We start from the raw sequence: 17,440 nt of genomic DNA on the forward strand, positions 1-17,440 counted from the left end.
GAGACTAAATGCTATAAACAAGCCTTTATACCATTTAGATCGAGTATTGATCTTAGGTTAAATTTTGTTGTAGCACTGTTAATCAGTAAGACCTCATAATAGCAGATTACCGTAGACGATTCAACTCTCGTTAGAACGTACACGCCCAGCTGTGAGTTAACTGGTTAAAAACGAATTTTGTATGCCGAGCTGCGCGAGCGAGCAAGTCCATGCCTACCTTGGGTGACGTACGCGCCTCGGCCTCTCGTTCTCGTAGGCTTCGTTCAACTGGTTCCGATGCCTCTGAGTACTATGGGACTTAACATCTGAGATCATCAGTCCGCTAGACTTAGAACCACTTAAAACTAACTAACCTAAGGACATCACACACATCCATGCCCGAGGCAGGATTGGGACCTGCTACTGTAGCAGGCGCGCGGTTTCGGACTGAAGTGCCTAGAACCGCTCGGCCACAGCGGCGGGCTGTAGGCTTCGTGCTCTACGGGGTGACGTCATGACACCTTGGCTTGATCGACCAAGAAATGGCTCTGAGAACTATGGGACTTAACATCGAAGGTCATCAGTCCCCTAGAACTTAGAACTACTTAAAGCCAACTAACCTAAAGACATCACACACATCCATGCCCGAGGCAGGATTCGAACCTGCGACCGTAGCGGTCGCGCGGTTCCGGACTGAAGCGTCTAGGACCGCTCGGCCCACCGGCCGGCTCAACATCTCAGCATGCCTCCAATGTCCTCCTTCATTTACCAGCAGGATGGGGCACCGCGAGACTGGCATCTGCAAGTGCGGGAATTTTTAAATCCAGGGAGTACTGAACGATGGATCGGTCTCACTGTACCAAATGATTGAGCCTTACATTACTGGCCTCCAAGCTCACCGGACTAGACTGCATGTGACTATTACTTATGGGGGTCGATAAAAGACTACGTTTATGTGCGTCCGTTACAAACAACAGTGAATGAACTGAGACATCGCATAACAGCAGCTGTGGAAGCTGTCACTCAAGACATGCTCGCTGCAGTGTGGCAACAATCTGAATATCGCGTTTGCATATGCCGTGCATCTCAAGGGGGCGTATAGAACACCTAGGAAAAGGTATGAAAAAAAAATTTTTTTTTAGTTCCCCGCTCATCAGAAAACAAATTTCATTGCGTATGTTTATCAGTTTCAGAAATACAGGGTGTTACAAAAAGGTACGGCCAAACTTTCAGGAAACATTCCTCACACACAAAGAAAGAAAATATGTTATGTGGACACGTGTCCGGAAACACTTACTTTCCATGTTAGAGCTCATTTTATTACTTCTCTTCAAATCACATTAATCATTGAATGGGAACTCACAGCAACAGAACATACCAACTTGACTTCAAACACTTTGTTACAGGAAATGTTCAAAATGTCCTCCGTTAGCGAGGATACATGCATCCACCCTCCGTCGCGTGGAATCCCTGATGCGCTGATGCAGCCCTGGAGATTGGCGTATTGTATCACAGCAGTCCACAATACGAGCACGAAGAGTCTCTACATTTGGTACCGTGGTTGCGTAGACAAGAGCTTTCAAATGCCCCCAAAAATGAAAGTCAAGAGGGTTGAGGTCAGGAGAGCGTGGAGGCCATGGAATTGGTCCGCCTCTACCAATCCATCGGTCACCGAATCTGTTGTTGAGAAGCGTACGAACACTTCGACTGAAATGTGCAGGAGCTTCATCGTGCATGAACCACATGTTGTGTCGTACTTGTAAAGTCACATGTTCTAGCAGCACAGGTAGAGTATCCCGTATGCAATCATGATAACGTGCTCCATTTAGCGTAGGTGGAAGAACATGGGGCCCAATCGAGACATCACCAACAATGCCTGCCAAAACGTTCACAGAAAATCTGTGTTGATGACGTGATTGCACAATTGCGTGCGGATTCTCGTCAGCCCACACATGTTGATTGTGAAAATTTACAATTTGATCACGTTGGAATGAAGCCTCATCCGTAAAGAGAAAATTTGCACTGAAATCAGGATTGACACATTGTTGGATGAACCATTCGCAGAAGTGTACCCGTGGAGGCCAATCAGCTGCTGATAGTGCCTGCACACGCTATACATGGTACGGAAACAACTGGTTCTCCCGTAGCACTCTCCATACAGTGACGTGGTCAACGTTACCTTCTACAGCAGCAACTTCTCTGACGCTGACATTAGGGTTATCGTCAACTGCCTCGTCCATTACAGGTGTCCTCGTCAATCTAGGTCTTCCCCAGTCGCGAGTCATAGGCTGGAATGTTCCACGTCCCAAAGACGCCGATCAATTGCTTCGAACGTCTTCCTGTCGGGACACCTTCGTTCTGGAAATCTGTCTCGATACAAACGTAAAGCGCCATGGCTATTGCCCCGTGCTAATCCATACATCAAATGGGGATCTGCCAAATCAGCATTTGTAAACATTTCACTGACTGAAAAACCACGTTCGTGATGAACACTAACCTGTTGAAGCTACGTACTGGTGTGCATGATGCCAGAGCAATGAGTCGCATGTCAACACAAGCACCGAAGTCAACATTACCTTCCTTCAATTGGGCCAACTGGCGGTGAATCGAGGAAGTACAGTACAAACTGACGAAACTAAAATGAGCTCTAACATGGAAATTAAGCGTTTCTGGACACATGTCCACGTAACATCTTTTCTTTATTTGTGTGTGAGGAGTATTTCCTGAAAGTTTGGCGGTACCTTTTTGTAACACCCTGTATAGGTGTGCAAAATGGGATGATTCTTTTTGACGCGCCCTGAAAGTGACGAGTAACACCGGTGATGGCGACGCCTGCCTGCCACGGTCGCAGCGACGAGCGCGGCGCCTCCCCCCCCCCCCCCCCCCCCCCGCCCCGCGCCACTACTGCCGGGCCACTTTGCGCCGCGGGCCGTGTCGCAGCTCTTGGGAACGGCGCGGCGCCCGCATCGGCCGGAAGCTCGTAGCGGGGCGGGATTGGCTGTTAACAGCGCCAGCGCCGCTCTCCCGCGTCCACTGTGCCGCCGGCAGCCACTCAGCCGGCCGATCACCGCGCAAAAGCTGGCCGGCCCGTATCGCCGCGCGCGGCTCGAGTGCGGCGTGTTTTCCGACCCTCTGCTCTATCGCGCTCATAACACTGCTCTGTGCGCCCTTATCGTAGCAACGGCGCCCGTCTGACAGCTTGCGTCCTTACCGGCACCGACGCGATGGTAACGTCTGGGGGGGGGGGGGGGGGGGGATGACGGGCTGCTCTAGCACCGCAGTCCCTGTAAACGGGCCAACGCGCCGCGGATACGGCGCCAGCAGATACCTGGCAACGTGTTGGTCGCCCACTGACGTTGTTGTTGTTGAGGTCTTCAGTCCTGAGACTGGATTGATGCAGCTCTCCATGCTACTCTATCCTGTGCAAGCCTCTTCATCTCCCAGTACCTACTGCAGCCTACATCCTTCTGAATCTGTACAGTGTATTCATCTCTCCGTCTCTCTCTACGATTTTTACCCTCCACGCTGCCCTCCAATAATAAATTGTTGATCCGTCGATGGCTCAGAACATGTCCTACCAACCGATCCCTTCTTCTTGTCAAGTTGTGCCACAAACTTCTCTTCTCCCCAATTCTATTCAATACCACCTCATTAGTTATGTGATCTACCCATATAATCTTCAGCATTCTTCTGTAGTACCACGTTTCGAAAGCTTCTATTCTCTTCTTGTCCAAAGTATTTATCGTCCACGTTTCAGTTCCATACATGGCTACACTCCATACAAATACTTTCAGAAACGACTTCCTGACACTTAAATCTATACTCGATGTTAACAAATTTTTCTTCTTCAGAAACGCTTTCCTTGCCATTGCCAGTCTACATTTATATCCTCTCTACTTCGACCATCATCAGTTATTTTGCTTCCCAAATAGCAAAACCCCTTTAGTACTTTCAGTGTCTTATTTCCTAATCTAATTCCCGCAGCATCAAACGACTTAATTCGTCTACATTCCATTATTCTCCTCGTTTTGCTTTTGTTGATGTTCATCTTATACCCTCCTTTCAAGACACTGACCATTCCGTTCAACTGCTCTTCCAAGTCCTTTGCTGTCTCTGACAGAATTACAATGTCATCGGCGAACCTCAAAGTTTTTTTTTTTTTTAATATCTTCTCCGTGTATTGTAATCCCTACTCCGAACGTTTCTCTTGTTTCCTTTACTGCTTGCTCAATATACAGATTGAATAACATCGGAGAGAGACTAAAACCCTGTCTCGCTCCCTTCCCAACCACTGCTTCCCTTTCATACCCCTCGCCACTTATAAATGCCATCTGGTTTGTGTACAAATTGTAAATAGCCTTTCGCTCCCTGTATTTTATTCCTGCCACCTGCAGAATTTGAAAGAGAGTATTCTAATCAATATTGTCAAAAGCTTTCTCTAATTCTAGAAATGCTAGAAACGTAGGTTTGCCTTTCCTGAATCTTTCTCCTAAGATAAGTCGTAGGGTCAGTATTGCCTCACGTGTTCCAACATTTCTACGGAATCCAAACTGATCTTCCCTGAGGTCGGCTTCTATCAGTTTTTCCATTCGTCTGTAAAGAATTCGTGTTAGTATTTTGCAGCTCTGACTTATTAAAGTGATAGTTCGGTAATTTTCACATCTGTCAAAACCTGCTTTCTTTGGGATTGGAATTATTATATTCTTCTTGAAGTCTGAGAGTGTTTCGCCTGTCTCATACATCATGCTCTCCAGATGGTAGAGTTTTGTCAGGACTGGTTCTCCCAAAGCTGTCAGTAGTTCTAATGGAATGTTGTCTACTCCCGGGGCCTTGTTTCGACTCAGGTCTTTCAGTTCTCTTTCAAACTCTTCACGCAGTATCATATCTCCCATTGGCGTAGGGTTCGCAATATATTGCACTAGAATAGTTTCCAACAGTTTAAGAGGGTTTCCCACAAAGTAATGCACCGCATTTTTTGTTTCTCTGCCAAAAAAAAAAAAAAAAAGCTACGAATGAGAAACGTAATGTACGTGTTATTTGAAATCTTTTGTGTGAACGCGCCAAGTTTCCGTCAGTATCGACAGATAGCGTACCTGCAGGACAGTTTCAAAATGGTGATGTATGTTACAAGCAACATGCCGTCACCGAATTTCTCACTGCAGCGGAAGAAATTGTGGGGAATATTCACAAACGCCCACTGCAGAGGAAGAAATTGTGGGTAATATTCACAAAGTCCATGGAGCATCTGCTGTCGACAGTTAGTCGTTGGGCAAGGAGGGTGAGGTCATCAGAAGGCAGTTCAGTGGAGCTCCACGATTTGCAGCGGTCGGGCAGACCATCCGCGGCTGTCATACCTGACACATTGCAGCGAGCTGCTGTTGTCACTCGCGAGGACAGACGGGTTACGACCCGGCAGTTGGCACGGCATCCGTCAGTCAACAAATGGAGTGTGGCTGCAATTATCCACAGTCTTGGATATTCCACAGTGTGTGCAAGATGGGTCCCACGGTGTCTAACTGTCGCTCACAAATCGCGCAGAAGAAACATTTGTCTTGATTGGTTGCAACGTTTGGAACCTAATGGAGAGACCATCTTGAACCGGGCTGTTGACAGGTGATGAAAGCTGGGTTCACCACTTTGAACCTGAAACACGGCTGTCGATGGAATGGCGTCATTGTGATCACCGTGTTCTGGGACTCTGAAAGTGTGATTCCCATTCGTGTGATGTCGACAGACGGTACAAATAATTCAGAAGCGTATGTCAACACATTAACAAGACGCGCTTCCGGCGACTTCTGCGCCACGACAACCCAGGAGACGTGTTGCTGCAACATAATAACCCTTGGCCCTACACAAGTCTGAGGACTGCTGAACACATCGAAAACAGGGATGAAGAGTGTTACACCATCCAGACCGATATGTCTGCGTAAGCAGAAGAAACTAACGATCAAAGTCCGAAAACAATTTATTGGACTTTTCAATTATCCAAAACAAATTCTCCACGTATAACACCAACACAAAATAGTGATCCGTCTTCGAATCACAACTACCTACAAGAATAATATAGAAAACAACTGAAATAATTTCCTACTAGACTTCTCCGATATACTAAGCCTAATCCAGAGATCAGCGAGATGATCCAAGCCGGACTGCCGGGGCGGCAGCTATCCACGTCTGCTGGCGGTCGATGAACTGCCGATGTGCAGCCGAGCACCGGCCATTATAGCGCTTCGGCGGATGAGTACCTCGGAACTATTCTTTATCACATGTTTTGACTTGTGACAATAGTTCCGGGATCTGCAGCGACTTCTTCCTTATGTTTATGTGGGCCGGTAGTGGCCCCTGGTGGCCGCTGGTGTCTTTGCTGTGTTGTTGTTGTTGTTGTTGTTGTTGTTGTGGCCGTTCATCAATATTGCCTGTCAGTTGTGTAGTGCTTCGGTGTGCCTGCGAAGCGGCAACCCGCGGCTGCAGGCTGTCAGTTTGGTTGCTGATACTCTAATTGCCGTGATGTCTGGTGGAGATGGCCACAGCACAGACCACAGCCTCGACCTAGCCCCTCGGACATCTGCTGGTTCGGGCATTTAATAATGACCTTCGTGGAACACATTTTGAGGAGGTAATTCACACAGTGAATCACTGGCTCCACCACCAGGACAAGGACTGGTACCGACAGGGCACACAAGCCGTTGTTTCGCGATGGAGGAAGGCCGTAGAACGGGATGCAGATTACGTGGAAAAGTAGGGTGTGTAGATAAAACACCATTCTTTCGTGTGTATAATTCTCATTATGATCAATAAAGAACTGGAGAAAAAAAATGCGGTGCATTACATTCTGAGCAACACTCGTACATTAAACTGTAAAACGTGTGGCACTACAGGGACATAAGAAGCTTTCATGTAAGGCCTCAACTAGTAGCTCCTTACAGGGAGTGGACAAAAATACTAAAAACAAAATACCTCATCGTGCTTAATAGTGTCTAGGAAAACCATTGGCATCCAAATCAGCTGCTAGTCGTTTCAGAATGGATAAGTATAGGTGCTGTATCGTTTAAACGGAATACTCTACCATTTTCCCTACAAAGACCTGATGAGAGAAAATGGTCATACAGTAATTGGAAGTAATGCTGTCTTGCTGAGTACCAATGGGACCCATGGAAAAGCACGAGATCGCTGCCCAAATCATCACCGATGACCGCTACGTTTCACTCATGCGACGAAAAGTCGGCAAGAAATTGGAAAGAGTGCGAAACAAGACGCATTCGACTGAATGAAGTTCTTCCATTGCTCCCTGATCTAGGGTTTGTGACCTTGGCGTCCTCCTGTGACAGTCATTTACCTCACTGATGAGTCGTTTAGGCATTGTAGTTTGCGCTACATTTCCAACTCATTAAGCAAATGTTTTGGTGCTGACGGGATTCGCGAGTGCCACATTGAGCTCTGCAGTGGCTTCTGCAGCTGATTTCCTCGTAATTTTCATCACAATCTTCTTCAATGACCATCCTTCACAATGACTCAACATACAGTTTCGCAGTCGTTGTGACTTGGCAGATGATGTTTCATCCTTTCCTTGTATGCAAAATCAAATGGCTCTGAGCACTATGGGATTAACAACTGAGGTCATCAGTCCCCTAGAACGTAGAACTACTTAAACTAACCTAAGGACGTCACACACATCCCTGCCCGAGGCCTTTTCAGACACGAAACACTTCTGTTCCCTTACTAACGGAAGCAACCACTATTTGAGTACCAACAGTTTGCCTTTTAGCTCCGACGTAACGGATGCGCAGTCACACAGCATACTGTTCTGACCACGGGAGACACTTCTAACTTAGTGAGGACCATGCGCACATGATGTTCGCGGTCAACAACGGCTCCACTTGCCACTGGCCAGCATCTGCATTCATGTTCAAGCACGCGTTTTCCAGAAAAATCGCATTCCAGTGAAGAGTGTTGCAGCCCACGCTCTCGTCGATGGACCATGTGTGTTTCTTGGATGTACTCTTAATTTTAGTTTTAGTTTGGACATTAACGACACTTTCTCTCAAGGTGAATGGATGGTTGACAGTTGCCATAGTAAGAGGTGGTAGCGGAGTTGCAATTGTACTTGGACTCGAACCTTTTAATGATAGAGACGTAATTTCTTTTCGCACTTATCATATATTGGTAAATCTGCTTATGACTCTACGTCTCCACTTGTATTGTATACACATCCTGAAGTAACCTACGCATATTGTCCCACGGTAAGACAACAGAACAACACGAGTAGCACATTGTCAGAAGAGAATAAATATTCAGGCTCTCCTGCAGACACAGTTGTGCCGCAGTGCTGATATCAGGTGCAGGACACCGTGCGCGGCACTGCAAATATACTCGACACTTGAAGTTCGCAGGACAGTAAGATTTGTGAGCGAAACGTCTGAATTGTACACAGATCCGCCACAAAATTGTGGCGGTATATGGACCCAATGCAGTGTCTCGTCCAGCCGTAACGAAACGGCGCCATCAACTGGATCGCGGACGCACAGTCGTGGGCGATGCTAGTCGCGATAGAGGACATCGACATCGACCACAGGCGACAATGGGGGATGTGTTTCGCAGCACCCTATACGTCGTACACAGTACAAGCTTTGCTCCAATGTATTCGATGGAAGGTATGGAAGCATGCGTCATACATTCCAGATCTCGCACCACCACGCAATTTCCATCTTTTCGGCAAGCTGAATGGCTCTGTGAGCGAAGAGTGGATTCCTGTTGTTCAGGAACTGAACGACTGGCAGAACCTTCCGACAGCTGTGTACAGACACTTGCTGGCTTTGTTGAGAAACGTACAGTCCGACGTGTCTGCGTCGCCTTGAAGCGTACTGCAGCATTCGGTGCAGTTTACTTGGCCTACAACACTGCGTAAGCATGGGCTGAAGCCGAGCGTGCAGCAGCGGTTGTCCATCACGCAGCATCCACGCAGATACCTGTCACCAGCACGCTTTCACACGGACGAGCCCTCGCAGAGTGCCAACGTAAGAGGCGCGTGGGCCTTTCCACACTGCTGTCAGTCAAAAACTGGCAGTTAGCTACGTCACAACGCATCTCGCGAGGCCCGCTTGAAAGACAGGTCGTCGCGCGTGCGTCACAGCACGCCGTACTGCAGGTCTTACGGAGGGAAAGCAGCCGTCATCGGCGGGGAGCGAGTAAATGTTTCAGGAAAGTTTCATTATTCTCGGCTGCGTGTTTGGCTTCAAATGGTTCAAATGGCTCTGAGCACTATGGGACTCAACTGCTGAGGTCATTAGTCCCCTAGAACTTAGAACTAGTTAAACCTAACTAACCTAAGGACATCACACACATCCACGCCCGAGGCAGGATTCGAACCTGCGACCGCAGCGGTCTCGCGGTTCCAGACTGCAGCGCCAGAACCGCGCGGCCACTTCGGCCGGCGGCTGCGTGTTTAAATGTATGCAAGTTTTCAATAGCACACGAAAAAATTCAATTAATTACTTATTTCCCGCGGGCCGTGCACGGAGCCGAACGTGCGCGAAGTGTGGCGGACAATCCGATTAGTGTAGCCGGCGGGGTCTGTATACTTCTTTCGCCCCAGCAGCATGGGTCCTAGGGGATGGTTATACCCTGCACCCACTGCAATTCGCGGCCTACGTGCACGCTCGTGATCTCCGTGTGCATATGCGAACCGCGCAAGAGGGAGTATCATCACGTGAACTAGGGTCGGACGTCCGTGGCAACTTCCGCCGAACGATACTAAATTTACTATCCCTCTCTGTAGCAGACGGTAGCTGAGCGAATTCCTCGCGGATCGGTGCGTTATCCAACAGCGCCCGTCCTCCTCCACTCGTGACGGCAGCTTTGGAAAAACGACTGTCGATAAACCTCCGACCAACATCCGTTAGTCTGAGTAACGCATAACGGTAATTTCCTGAGGTCTATGACGGAGGAAGCAATACTTACCTCGATTCTTCTTAAAATGCACGCTTTCAAAATTTCAACAGCCAACGTTTCTGCGGTGCACAATGCCTCTGTATCTCTGTAACACCCTACTCCTACTAAACGATTGCATCCCGAAACGTTGCGTTCTTAGTAAGATCCCCTCTACGTGTTCTACAGACTAGGGCTAATAAGAGTGGCCTGGAGAACGGAGTTACTGGGTACAAAGAAACACAGTAAAGGAAATAAATAAGTACTATCCTGACCATAGAAGTTGTTGAAACTGAGCACCATTCGTCTCTTGGCACGTTTGGGCCCTGGTTTGGAACGTTTTTCGACAAGTTCAAAACTCATCTTGTGTGACGCCGTTTTCCGACTAAGCGTTGCATGAGACTCTTTGCTGGCACTTTGACAGGTTAAAGTTCTCAGCAAACAACTGGCATCACGTGTCCACGACTTTCTTGTCACGTAACTTTCCACAACGAACACCAGCTACTCCACCGTCTCCTCTGTACTGCTCCACTCACACGGACGCAGCCCGCACTACGGTCTGAACTAGTGTCGATCACGTGGCAGGCGCACACGTAGTGTGCGCGTCACGGTGTGTGGTTGTATACAAACATTCACGTCCAATCGTATCTACTCGTCCGCGCCACTTTTATTTGCCCCATCCCGTATTAATATCACGTGCTAATACTCCCATAGTGATGAATAATATTCAGGATCTTAGAAGAGTTTTGCAAATAGCAGCAGAGAAATGACAGCACGTGAAAATCGACTGTTGTCACTTTAAAGTGGCTGCTCTAGTGGCGTATCACAGTACTATGGAGCGGCAGCTCCAGAGTGTACCACAAATAAGGACAAGTACCCGCAAAAACAGAGAAACAATTACTTCTTTTATTGCGAAAGTTACAACTTTATGCCTGCCCAGTGAACCTCTTCTCTGCTCACCGTAGCGTATACCACCTCCGTTTGAGTCTCAGTCTAACTACACTACGTGATCAAAAATATCCGGACACCTGGCTGAAAATGACTTACAAATTCGTGGCGCCCTCCATCGGTAATGCTGGAATTCAGTACGGCATTAGCGCACCCTTAGCCTTGATGACAGCTTCCACTATCGCATTCATACATTGAATAAGGTGCTGCAAGATATCTTTTGGGAATGCCGGCCTATTCCTAACGGAGTGCTCCACTGAGGAGAGGAATCGATGTCGTTCGGTGGGGCCTGTCACGAACTCGGCATTCCAAAACATCTCAAAGATGTTCTATAGGATTCAGGTCAGCACTCTGTGCAGACCATTTCATTACAGGGATGTTATTGTCGTGTAACCGCTCCGCCACAAGCCGTGCATTACCAACAGGTGATCGATCGTGTTGAAAGATGCAGTCGCCATCCCCGTATTCTCTTCAACAGTGGGAAGCAAGAAGGCGCTTAAAACATTAATGTAGGCCTGTGCTGTGATAGTGCCACACAAAACAACAAGCCCCCTCCATGAAAAACACAGCCACATTATAACACCATCGCCTCCGAGTTTTACTGGCAGATGAAGTTCACCGGGCATTCGCCATTCCTACACCTTGCCATCCGATCGCCACCTTGTGTGCCGTGATTCGTTACTCCACACAATGTTTTTCCACTGTTGAATCGTCCAATGTTTACGCTCTTTACACCAAGCGAGGTGTCGTTTGGCATTTACCGACGTGTTGTGTGGCTTATGAGCAGCCGATCAACCATGAAATCCAAGTTTTCTCACCTCCCACGTAACTGTCATAGTACTTGCAGCGGATCCTGATACAGTTTGGCATTCGTGCGTGATGGTCTGGACAGATGTCTGCCTACTACACATTACGACCCTCTTCAACTGTCGGCGGTCTCTCAGTCAACAGACGGGGTCGGCCTGTACGCTTTTGTGCTGTACGTGTCCCTTCACGTTTCCACTTCGCTATCACATGGGAAACAGCGAACCTAGGGATGTTTAGGAGTGTGGAAACCTCGCGTACAGACGTATGGCACAAGTGACGCCCAATCACCTGACCACGTTCGAATTCCTTGAGTTCCGCGGAGCGCCCCATTCTGCTATCTCGCGACGTCTAATAACTACTGAAGTCGCTGATATGAGGTACCTGGCAGTATGTTGTAGCACAATGCACATAATATGAAAAACGTATGTTTTTGGGGGTGTCCGGATACTTTTGATCACATAACATATGGGAGTGGGAGATGATTCCAGTACAAAGGGCGGGGGAGGGAACGGTTAATTTAGACTAAAATAAGCGTTTGAGAACGAGGTGCAAACCCAGAATCGGGAGCGATTAAATAAAAAAAAAAACATAAAATGAAAAACTGTAGGTGCTGAAATATTATTCCCAGGAAACTACCTTATGAGGTACAGACACACAGATAAAAATTCTTCTTGTAAATTATTGCAGAGGATTCACTGTGTTTTACTAAATCTGTGTGGCAAATGCTAGGATGCTACCTTTCAGTCAGGCAGCACCAGCCGGTCGAGACACAGGCAGCAACAAGGAAGCAACCGATTTTGTGATATTTTACAAGCTCATAACCAGGAGCGAATTGTATAGTTTCACCTGTGCGATTTTGTAGTTTAGTTTCTTCAGTTTCTGCGTGTTACTTTAATATTTAATAGACACAGTTCTCACGTTTTCGATTGCGTCGGAAAGTAAACCGATTTTGTGACTTATTACAATTTTCTAATCAGGAGCGAATTATTTAGTCTCTCCAGTGTGCTTTGGTAGTTCAGTTTCTGAATCTCTGCGTGTTATTGGACACAGATATAGCGTTTTCTTCAATGTCCACAAAAGAGTTCCATAGTGCGTGTCGATGTTTGTCTGTATCATGAATATTTCCATTGGATAGGGACTGTGACGGTTGTGTGTCGGTGCGAGCCGAGTTGGTGAAGCTTTGTTCTCAGCTCCAGGCTGTGGTGGCTTCGGTTACCCAACTTGAAACTGCAGTGGATTAGCATCACTGTTGTAGCCAGCTGTGAGGATCCAACGGACGTTCAGGACGTCCGAGTACTCTGATCGGTCCCCACCGGTGGCCAGCCCAGTTACTGCTCGCACTGAGGTTGACCACTCACCTGTGGTCGACTATGAGGTCGCCTCAGGATGTGGCAGGTGGTGAAGGCTTCCTAGGGGACCCCACGTAAAGCCTCCACCTTTGGTCTGATAAACAGCTCCCATGTGCTATCTGTGGCTGACACTGTCCCTCAGCCAGATATAGTCACTTGTCCTGTGTCAGTCTGCAAGATCCGGGCAATCACAGAGGGTGGAATTATTGATTGTTCGGAGCTCCAACACTAGGTGCGTTATGCGGCCCCTTGGGGTCATGGCTGCCAAAAAGGGGAGAAAGACAATGTGCACTCTGTGTGCATACTGGGTGGAGTCGTCCCAGACGTGGAGCAGGTCCTTCGAGATATCATGAAGAGCACCGGGTGCAGCCAGTTGCAGGTGGTGGCTCACGTTGGTATCAATGATGTGTGTCACTTTCGATCGGAAGCGACTCTCTCAGGTTTCAAGCGGCTAAGAGAAGTAGTGAAGGCTGCCAGTTTTGCTTGCGAGATGAAAGCTGGGCTCACCATTTGCAGCATAGTCGTCAGGACCGATTGAGCTGTGGAGGGTCTGAATTAGAGGCTCAGACGGTTTTGTGACCGTGTAGGCTGCAGATTCCTCCACTTGCGCAATAGAGTAGTTGGGTTTCGGGCCCCACTGAATAGGTCAGGAGTCCACTACACGCAGGACGTGGCTACACGGGTAGCAGTTGCTGTGCGGCTTGGACTGGGCGATTTTTCGGGTTATAAGGTCTCGGGAAAATACAAAAAGAGCTTCAGTCTCAAAGAGAACTGGTCGAACAGAAGAATAACGTAGATACAGGAACCATCGGTATAACAGTTGTAAATTGTCCTAGCTGTGTTGAGAAAGTACCAGAGATCACAGCACTAAGAGAAAGCACTGATGATCAAACTGTTATAGGCCTAAGGGCGGAGATAAGATCAGTAGAAATTTTTGCGAAGAACCTAACGGTGTACCGAGAGGATGGATAAAACACAGATGGCTGTGGCGTGTATGTTGCTGTTAGCAGTAGTTCATCTTCCAGCGAAATTGAAGTGGTTAGTTCCTTTAAGTTCGTATGGACAGAGGTCATTCTTGGCCATCGGAATATCATAATAATTTTGGGACCTCCCAACTCGGATGATACAATTGCTGAAAGTTTTAAAGATAATTTGGATTTAATTTGAAACACATACACGACTCAAATAATTATAGTTGGTGGTGACTTTAATTTACCCTCGATATTTTGGCGAAAATACATGTTTAAACCCGGAGGTACGCATAAATCATAATCCTAAATTGGGCTAAATGCAATTTCGGAAAATTATTCCAAGCAGTTAGTTCATGAGCCCACGCGAGTAGTAGACGGTTCTGAAAACACACTTGACCTCGTAGCAAAAAATGATCCAGAGCTAATAACGAGCATCAAAATGGACACAGGGATTAGTGAATACAGGATTGTCGTAGCGAGACTGAATATTGTAACCAAGAAAACCTGCAAAAATAAAGAAGAAATATACCTACTAAAAAAGCAGAAAAAAAATCAATTGACACCTTCCTGAGAGACAACTTTCACTCCTTCCAAATTAACTGCGTAAGTGCACTATTCAAAGAAATAGCGTGGACAGCAGTTGAGAGATTTACACCAAAAAAATTACAAATGACGTAGCTGTTCCTCCATGACACACAAAAGAGGTTGGAACACTGTTGCAGAAACAACGAAATAAGCATGTCAAATTCAAACGATATCAAAATCCCCAAGATTGGCGATCTTTTACAGAAGCTCGAAATTTAGCGCTGACTTGAATGCGAGATACTTATAATAGTTTCCACAAATGAAACTTTGTCTCGAAACTTGTCAGGAAATCCAAAGAGACTGTGTCCTTATGTGAAGTAAGCTAGCGGCAAGACACAATCAATGCCTTCTCTGCACGATAGGAATGGAAGTGCCATCGACAATAGTGCTTCCAAAGCAGAGTTAGTAAACACAGCCTTCCAAAATTCCTTCACCGGAGAAGACGAAGTAAATATTCAGAAACAGAATCAAGAACAGCTGGCACACGAGTAACATAGAAGTAGATATCCTCGGAGTGGTGATGCAACTTAAATCACTTAATAAAAGCAAGTCTTCCGGTCAAGACTGTACACCAATTAGGTTCCTTTCAGAGTATGCTCACGCAATAGCTCCATTACTTAACAATCATATACAACCGGTCGCGCAACGGAAGATCCGCACCCAAAGATTGGAAAGTTGTACAAGTCAAACGGATATTTTTGGAAGGTAGGAGAAGTATGTCTAAATTACGAGCTCATATCATTATCGTCGATATGCAGTAGGAGTTGGAGCAGATATTGTATTCGAACAATATGAATTACCCCGAAGAGAACAGTCTACTGGCACACAGTCAACACGGATTGAGGAATTATCGGTCTTATGAAACACAAGTAGCCCTTAACACATGAAGTGTTGAGTGGTATTGACAAGGGATTTCAAACTGAATCCGCATTTCTAGATTCCCAGAAGGAATCTTCTGTAGTACAAAAATAGCTTGTAGTGAAATTGCGTGCTTATGAAATATCGTCTCAATTATGTAGCTGTATTCGTGATTTCCTGTCAGAGAGATCACAGTTCGCAGTAATTGACGGAAAGTCATCGTTAAAACAAAGTGAATCTAGCGTTCCTTAAGGTACTATTATAGCCACTCTGCTTTTCGTTATATATATAAATGATTTGGGAGACAATCTGAGCAGCCGTCTTACAACGTTTTGCAGATGATACTGTCATTTACCGTCTAGTAATGTCATGAGAAGATCAAAACAAATTGCATAATGCGCTACAAAAAATATCTGTATAGTGAGAAAATTGGCGATTGACCCTATATAAAGAAAAGTATGAAGTCATCCAGATCATTGTCTAAGAAATCCGCGATACTTCGGTTACACGATAAATCAGTCAAATCTTGGGGCGATGAATTCAGCTAAATACATAGGAAATACAATTACGGACAACTTAAATTGTCGTGGGGAAGGCTAACCAAGGACTGCGCTTTATTGGCAGAACACTTAGAAAATGTAACAGGTCTACTAAAGAGACAGCCTACACCACGCTTGTCCGTCCTCTTCTCGAACACGGCTTCGCAGAGTGGGATCTTCACCAGATGGGATTAACGGAGTACATCGAGAAAGTTCAAAGAAGAGCAGCACGTTTTGAACTATCGCGAAATAGAGGAGACATATTTCAGGATTTGAGGTGGACTTCAGTAAAACAACGGCGTTTCTCGTTGCGGCGGAATCCTCTCACGAAATCACAATCACCAACTTTCTCCTCCGAATACGAAATTATTTTGTTGACGCCGACCTAAATAGGGAGATACAATCATAACAAAATAAGGCAAATCAGAGCTCGCACGGAAAGACGAAGGTGTTCGTTATTTCCTCGAGCAATTCGTGATTGGAATAACAGATAATTTTGTGAAGGTGGTTCGATGAGTTATCTACCAGGCACTTATATGTGATTTGCGGAGTATGCATGAAGATGTAGATGCAAAAAAATTCCGTGGTTAATACCACAGCAAGCTTTCTTCCTGTTCGAATTCGTAATCGACAGGACATTAAATCCTAAAAATTCTTCCTTCCATAGCCTTGAAAAACATTAAAGGGTGAAGCGATATAGACTGGATCATTTCCCACTATGTGTGTTTCCTTTGAATGTAACGTGTTTACTCTATGTCTAACTGACTGTGGAATGTTCTCATAAACGAAGAGTTGTGATCATGGGGCGAGACACTTAGTGTCAATCCGGTTGCACTGCACAGCCTACTCGATTTGATTATTACCAAAGCAGCGGTACTCAGTTTCTGGATATCGTCGTACTGACGGCGTCTTGTTGTCAAGTCTTCGAAGGACTTGTTTTCTATCTGCATAAATGATCTTTTGGATAGGGTGGATAGCAATGAGCAGCTGTTCGCTGAAGATGCTGTGGTGTACGGGAAGGTGTCGTCGTTGAGTGACTGTAGGAGGATACAAGATGACGTGGACAGGATTTGTGACTGGTGTAAAGAATGGCAGCTAACTATAAATATAGATAAATTAATGTAGGAAAAAGAATCCTGTAATGTTTGAATACTCGATTAGTAGTGTAGCGCTTGACACTGTCACGTCGAATTAATATTTGGGCGTAAATTGCAGAGCGATATGAAGTGGGACAAGCATGTAATGGCAGTTGTGGGGTAGGCGGATAGTCGTCTTTGGTTCATTGGTAGAATTTTAGGAAGATGTGGTTCATCTGTAAAGGAGACAGCGTATAGAACGCTGGTGCGACCTATTTTTGAGTAATGCTCGAGCTTTTGAGATCCCTATCAGGTCGGATTGAGGGAGGACGTAGAAGCAAGAGGCGGTCTGCTGGATTTGTTACTGGTAGGTTTTATCATCACGCGAGTATTACGGAAATGCT

At 46.4% G+C, this 17,440-nt stretch overlaps 1 protein-coding gene across 1 annotated transcript in view; it reads right to left on the reverse strand.

Annotated features, from left to right (window-relative positions):
- LOC124605267 (collagen alpha-1(XV) chain-like) overlaps window positions 1-17,440 on the reverse strand; it is a 228,357-nt gene that overhangs the window by 150,756 nt on the left and 60,161 nt on the right. The gene's annotated exons all lie outside the window — the stretch shown is intronic.

This window comes from Schistocerca americana, chromosome 3 (assembly GCF_021461395.2).
Source record: "Schistocerca americana isolate TAMUIC-IGC-003095 chromosome 3, iqSchAmer2.1, whole genome shotgun sequence".
NCBI classification, from domain to species: Eukaryota; Metazoa; Arthropoda; class Insecta; order Orthoptera; family Acrididae; genus Schistocerca; species Schistocerca americana.